The 5,862-nt window shown below is 42.3% G+C and overlaps 1 pseudogene; it reads right to left on the bottom strand.

Annotated features, from left to right (window-relative positions):
* Positions 1 to 1,358: 1,358 nt before the first annotated feature.
* LOC147004584 (zinc finger protein 652 pseudogene) lies at positions 1,359 to 2,539 on the bottom strand (annotated as a pseudogene).
* Between the last annotated feature and the right edge of the window lie 3,323 nt (positions 2,540 to 5,862).

The raw sequence follows: 5,862 nt of genomic DNA, 5'->3' as shown, positions 1-5,862 counted from the left end.
GTTGAAGTCTCCCACTATTATTGTGTGAAGTTCAATGTGCGTTTGAGCTTTAGTAACATTTATTTTTTATGAATGTGGGTGCCCTTACATTTGGGGCATAGATTTTTCAGAAGTGAGACTTCCTCTTGGTGGAATTTTCCTTTGATATGATGTGTCCTCCTGCCCACCTCATTTGATAACTTTTGGTTGAAAGTCTAATTTTTTGAAAATTAAAATAGCAACTCCATCTCTTTCTTGGGATCATTTGCTTTGAAAACTTTTTGTCAGAATTTTTTAAATTTGAGGAGGTGTCTGCCATTGTCACTGAGTTTTTTTGTTTTTTGTTTGCTTGTTTGTTTTTGTATGCAGCAAAATGCTTGATCCTGTTTATGTATCCAGTCTGTTAGCCTATGTCTTTTTATTGGGGAATTGGGTCCATTGATGTTGAGAAATATTAAAGATTACTGTTAGTTCCTGGGATTTTTGTTTCTGGAGGTAGTATTATGTGTGTTTGATTCTTTTCTTTTGTAATTGTTATGAAATGTTTAATTTCTTATGTTTTCTTTTTTTTTTTATCTTTTAAAAAGTTAGCTTCAATATGGTAATTATTATATACATCTTATGGAAACATAACAGACTTACCATGTATGAATATCCATTAATACACAAACATATACATACACCAATATAGCTGCAATAAATTCAACACCTCTTAACCTGTCACAATACAATCTTCCCAAGACACCAGAGTGGTTTGAATAGCACGCTTTGTTACATCAGCAGCACTGTACAGCAACATTATTATGTAACCCTACTGCCAGGTAAGCAACATTTTCAAACAGCTCAGCCTCTGTTTAAGGTTTGCATATTCCCACGGGCTTGCCTCTTGACACATTTAGTGTTGCCATCTCTCCACGGGTGTAAGGAGATCTTCCATTTCCACTGGTCTGAGTCATGGTCTCTGTCCCCATCAGCTGCACTAGACTCTGGCATCCTTCTAGTTAGAAAGGACCTTTCTCTACTCCTGGCCCTCACTCGGCAAACCTCCCACTGTGACAGAAGATGCCAGAATGAATTATCTCACAGGTCCCACAACAGAGACTCTCAGTGCAAAGTCGGCGCTGACTTTACATCCCAGTCAGTCATCTATAACCAATCCCCCTTCCAGTGTACCTGGGTTCTCACTAATCCATCGTCAGTTAAGTGTAATGCTTTTGAAAGACAGGATTAAGCCTTGGTTTTGAAAAGACCCAAGCAGCAGAGTCTAAAGTGATAATTGGTGAAATCTGTCCCTTCAGCCTCTATCCTCTTGGGCAGACACCAGATGACTCTGAACAGCCAGGTCCTAGCCTGGAAACTTTGCCCTCCGCTGATGAGACCTACCTGAATGTTTTTTTTTCACAGTCTGTTTGCTGGTGAAGGGACAGCTCACTTTCCAGGACAAACTTCTTGCCACATTTATCACAGATCTGCATGCGCCTGTGAGTAACGTTCATGTGCTTCTCCAGGTACCAGCGATACCAGCGAGTATTAAACACCCTGGGGCACTTCTCACAGGTCAGAGTCTCTTTCTCTTCACACTTAGCTTTCTGCACTGGCGCTTTAGCCTCCTTGGTGGCCCGCTTCTTCCTCTTGGGTAGCTCTGCACTCTTCCTACGGCCTTGAGTTGTGCGGGGTGCAGGGGAAGTGGTAGCTGCGGCAGCAGAGGCCGCTCTCTGGGTTCGCTCTCTGGGTTCGCCTCTGTGTAACCCTGACTCTCTCCACTTGCTTCTCCTTTTTCTTCTGTCGTCCGTTCTCTCCGTAGTCACTGCTGTTATCTGTGGCCTCCTCCTCAGTCTCTTCCTCGTCCTCCTCGCTGCTTGTCTTAAGGACAGGCGTCTCTTTGGACTGGGAAGAGACACCCTTTTCCCCTTTAGAGACATTTAATGTTTGGTTATTAAGGTTTACCTCCACTATGATCTGCTCCCTTTTGTAAGAGACTTCCTCCTCCTCTTCCGTGTCATCAGAATTCTCCCGGTCTTCCTTGACAGTATGCACATCAGACACTGCCTTTGGCTCCCTGAAATATGGCTGCTCCTCCGCCTTGTGGAGATGTGGTTTGCTCATCTTGGTGTCTGCTAGCACAGAGTAAGGGCTTCCAGACTCCCTTTTATACACTTTGGTGGACAGGTCGAGCTCCTGGCTGGCACCATGGTAAAAGGTGGGTGGCACCTGACTTCGATGGCTCTCTTCCTGGGCCATTCCTTCTGCATGCACTGCACAGGGTTCAACCAGCTCCGGACAAGGACTGGCTGTGTGGCTCATTAGGAAGTGGCCCAGTTCAGACGACACAGAACACCTTGAAAACAGGGCAATTAAGACTCAAATCTTTCTCCATCCACAGAGAACTAACTACTCAAGAAGTGAAAATAAGGAACTCCTGGAGCCTGCATGCAGTTCTTCCTGCGTCACAGCACCAACAGCACCTTAAGTCAGAAAGGGCTGTTCTTAAGGCAAGGGCAGAACACTCCTGACCGTCTTCCGAAGAGAACTACTGGGGACTTGGAGCAGCTTGTCCGGGCCGCCGCCTCCGCCGCTGCCACCACCACCACCACCACCACCACCACCACCACCACCACCACCGCCGCTTCGGCGGCCCATCCCCGCGGCGGGGGCCTGTCGCCCCGCAATTTCTTATGTTTTCTTCTGTGTAGTTAGTTAACTTGTATTGTAGATTTCATTCTAGTATCCTCTGTAGGGATGAATTAGTAGAAAGATATTGTTTTAATTTGTTTTGACATGGACTATCTTAGTTTCTCCATCTACAGTAATTGAAGGTTTTGCTTGGTATAGAAACCTGGGCTGGCATTTGTGTTCTCTTAGGATATGGATGATATTCATATCCTATCCAGGATCTTCTGGCTTTTAGAGTCTCGGTTGAAATGTCTGGTGTAATTCTGATAGGTCTACCTTTCTATGTTACTTGGCATTTTTCCTTACAACTTTTAATATTCTTTCTTTGCTCTCTGCATTCAGTATTTTGATTATTATGTGATGAGAGGAGTTTCTTTTGTGGTCCAACCTATTCAGTGTTCTGTAGGTTTCTTGTACATTTTAAGGGCAATCTCTTTAGGTTATGGAAGTTTACTTCTTTGATTTTGTTGAAGATATTTTCTTGAAATCTGAGATGGGATTCTTCACCCTCTTCTATTATCTTATTCTTATGATTGTTCTCATCATTGTGTTTTGAATTTCATGGTTATTTTTGGTTAGGAGCTTTTTACACTTTGAATTTTCTTTGACCAATATGCCAATATTTTCTATGGTATTTTCTATGCTGAGATTCTCTCTTCTAGCTCTTTTATTCTGCTTATTATGCTTGCATCCATAGTTACCGATCTCTTTCCTAAGTTGTCCATCTCTAGTGTTGCCTCCTTTTATGTTTTATTTATTGTTTCTCTTCCCATTTTTAGGTCTCTGACCATTTTGTTCAATTTCTTTTCCTGTTTGATTGTATTTTCCTGTATTTCTTTAAGGGATTTATTTACTCTTTAAGGGGCTCTATCTATTTACCTGTATTTCTTTAAGGGGATTCTTTATATATTCCTTAAAGGCCTCTTATCATCTTCATGAGATGGATTTTAAATCATTATTTTGTTTTTCAGGCATGTCGGGGGATCTAGGGCTTGTTGTGGTGGGAGAACTGTGTTCTGTTGGTGCCGAATTGAGTTGGTTTCTGTCACTTATGATTTTGCTCCTGCCTCTAGTTATCTCTAGTGTTGACTGTCATATATGGCTCTGACAAGAGCCGGATTCCTTGCAGGCATGTAGAGGCAGTCATCTTGAAGGAAAGCAGTGCTGTCTCTGGTTAGGGTAGGACTTTTCTGTCTCTGATTAGAGCAAGCCTCCTATGTTCTTGGTTACTGAGGACGTCCTGTGAGGGAGGCAGCCTGTGTCCTGGTTACTTTGGGTCTCCTGCTATGCAGACAGGCTGTGGGGTGAGGGAGGGTATAGGGCCACTGATCTTGCCTGGGTAGAGAAGGGAACCAGAAAGAAGGTGGTGCTTAACAGGGTGAGTGTGCCCATGTCTGCTGTGCTCTATGTCTTTGGTTACTGTGGACCTCCTAGGAGGCAACCATGCTGTAGCATGTGGGGAGGGTATGTGGTCAATAATGTAGCCTGGGTAAGACATGGGATAGAAGAAGGGTACAGCTTGAGGGTTAGGGGTAGGGGAGATATATCCTGTGACAGCTGGGCCCCATGGTTGTCCTAGCTGGAATGGGTATTTGGGTGATATTCTCACCCGTGTCTTGGTTTACTGGAGAAAATCTGAAAATAACTATACTTTGATGTCTTCCCTTCCAATTTGTTTCTCCTTGATCTCCATTAGTTGTCTTATTGCTCTATCTAGAAATTCAGGTAATATGTTGAATAGAGAGAGACTGGGCAGCCTTGTTTTTCTCTGATTTAAGTGAGATTGCTTTAAGTTTGCCTCCGTTTAATTTAATGTTTGCTATTGGCTTGCTATATATTACTTTTATTATGTTTACATATGACCCTTGTACTTATGATATCTCCAAGATTTAACATAAAGTTTTGGATTTTGTCATCTAATGAGATGATCATGTGATGTTTTTCTTCCAAAATTTTTAAAAATATGGCATATTATATTGATGGATTTTCATATATTGTACCATCCATGCATCCCTGGGATGAAGCCTACTATATAATGGTAGATGTTGTTTTTGATGTGCTCTTGGATTTGTTTTACAAGTATTTTGTTGGTGTTTTGCATCAATTTTCATAATGGAAATTGATTTGAAGTCTTCTTTACTTGTTGAGTTTTTGTATGGTTTAGGTATCCAGATTCCTACGGGCTTATTTTTTTTTTGATTTTTAATATTTTTATTACATATTTTCCTCAATTACATTTCCAATTGCTATCCCAAAAGTCCCCCATAGCGCCCCCCACTTCCTTATCCACCCATTCCCATTCTTTTGGCCCTGGCATTCCCCTATATTGGGGCATATAAAGTTTGCAAGTCCAATGGGCCTCTCTTTCCATTGATGGCCGACTAGGCCATCTTTCCATACATATGCAGCTAGAGACAAGAGCTCCGGGGTTCTGGTTAGTACATCATGTTGTTCCAACAATAGGGTTGCAGATCCCTTTAGCTCCTTGGGTACTTTCTCTAGCTTCTCCATTGGGAGCCCTGTGATACATCCAATAGCAGACTGTGAACATCCACTCCTGTGTTTACTAGGCCCCAGCATCGTCTCACAAGAGACAGCTATATTTGGGTCCTTTCAGCAAAATCTTGCTAGTGTATGCAATGGTGTCAGCGTTTAGAAGCTGATTATGGGACGGGTCCCTGGATACAGCAGTCTCTAAATGGTCCATTCTTTCATCACAGCTACGAACTTTGTCTCTGTAACTCCTTCCCTGGGTATTTTGTTCCCAATTCTAAGAAGGTGCACAGTGTCCACACTTTGGTCTTCATTCTTCTTGAGTTTCATGCGTTTATCAAATTGTATCTTATATCTTGGGTATCCTAAGTTTTGGGCTAATATCCACTTATCAATGAATACATATTGTGTGAGTTCTTTTGTGATTGTGTTACTTCACTCAAGATGATGCCCTCCAGGTCCATCCATTTGGCTAGGAATTTCATAAATTCATTCTTTTTAATAGCTGAGTAGTACTCCATTATGTAAATGTACCATAATTTCTGTATCCATTCCTCTGTTGAGGGACATCTGGGTTCTTTCCAGCTTCTGGCTATTATAAATAGGGCTGCTATGAACATAGTGGAGCATGTGTCCTTTTTACCGGTTGGGATATCATCTGGATATAGGCCCAGGAGAGGTATTGCTGGATCCTCCGGTAGTACTATGTCCAATTTT

The sequence above is a fragment of the Mus caroli genome, unplaced genomic scaffold, assembly GCF_978045245.1.
Source record: "Mus caroli unplaced genomic scaffold, Mus_caroli_1 scaffold_5, whole genome shotgun sequence".
NCBI lineage: Eukaryota > Metazoa > Chordata > Mammalia > Rodentia > Muridae > Mus > Mus caroli.
The sequence above is the reverse complement of the archived record's forward strand: the minus strand, read 5'-3'. Positions and strand labels throughout refer to the sequence as shown.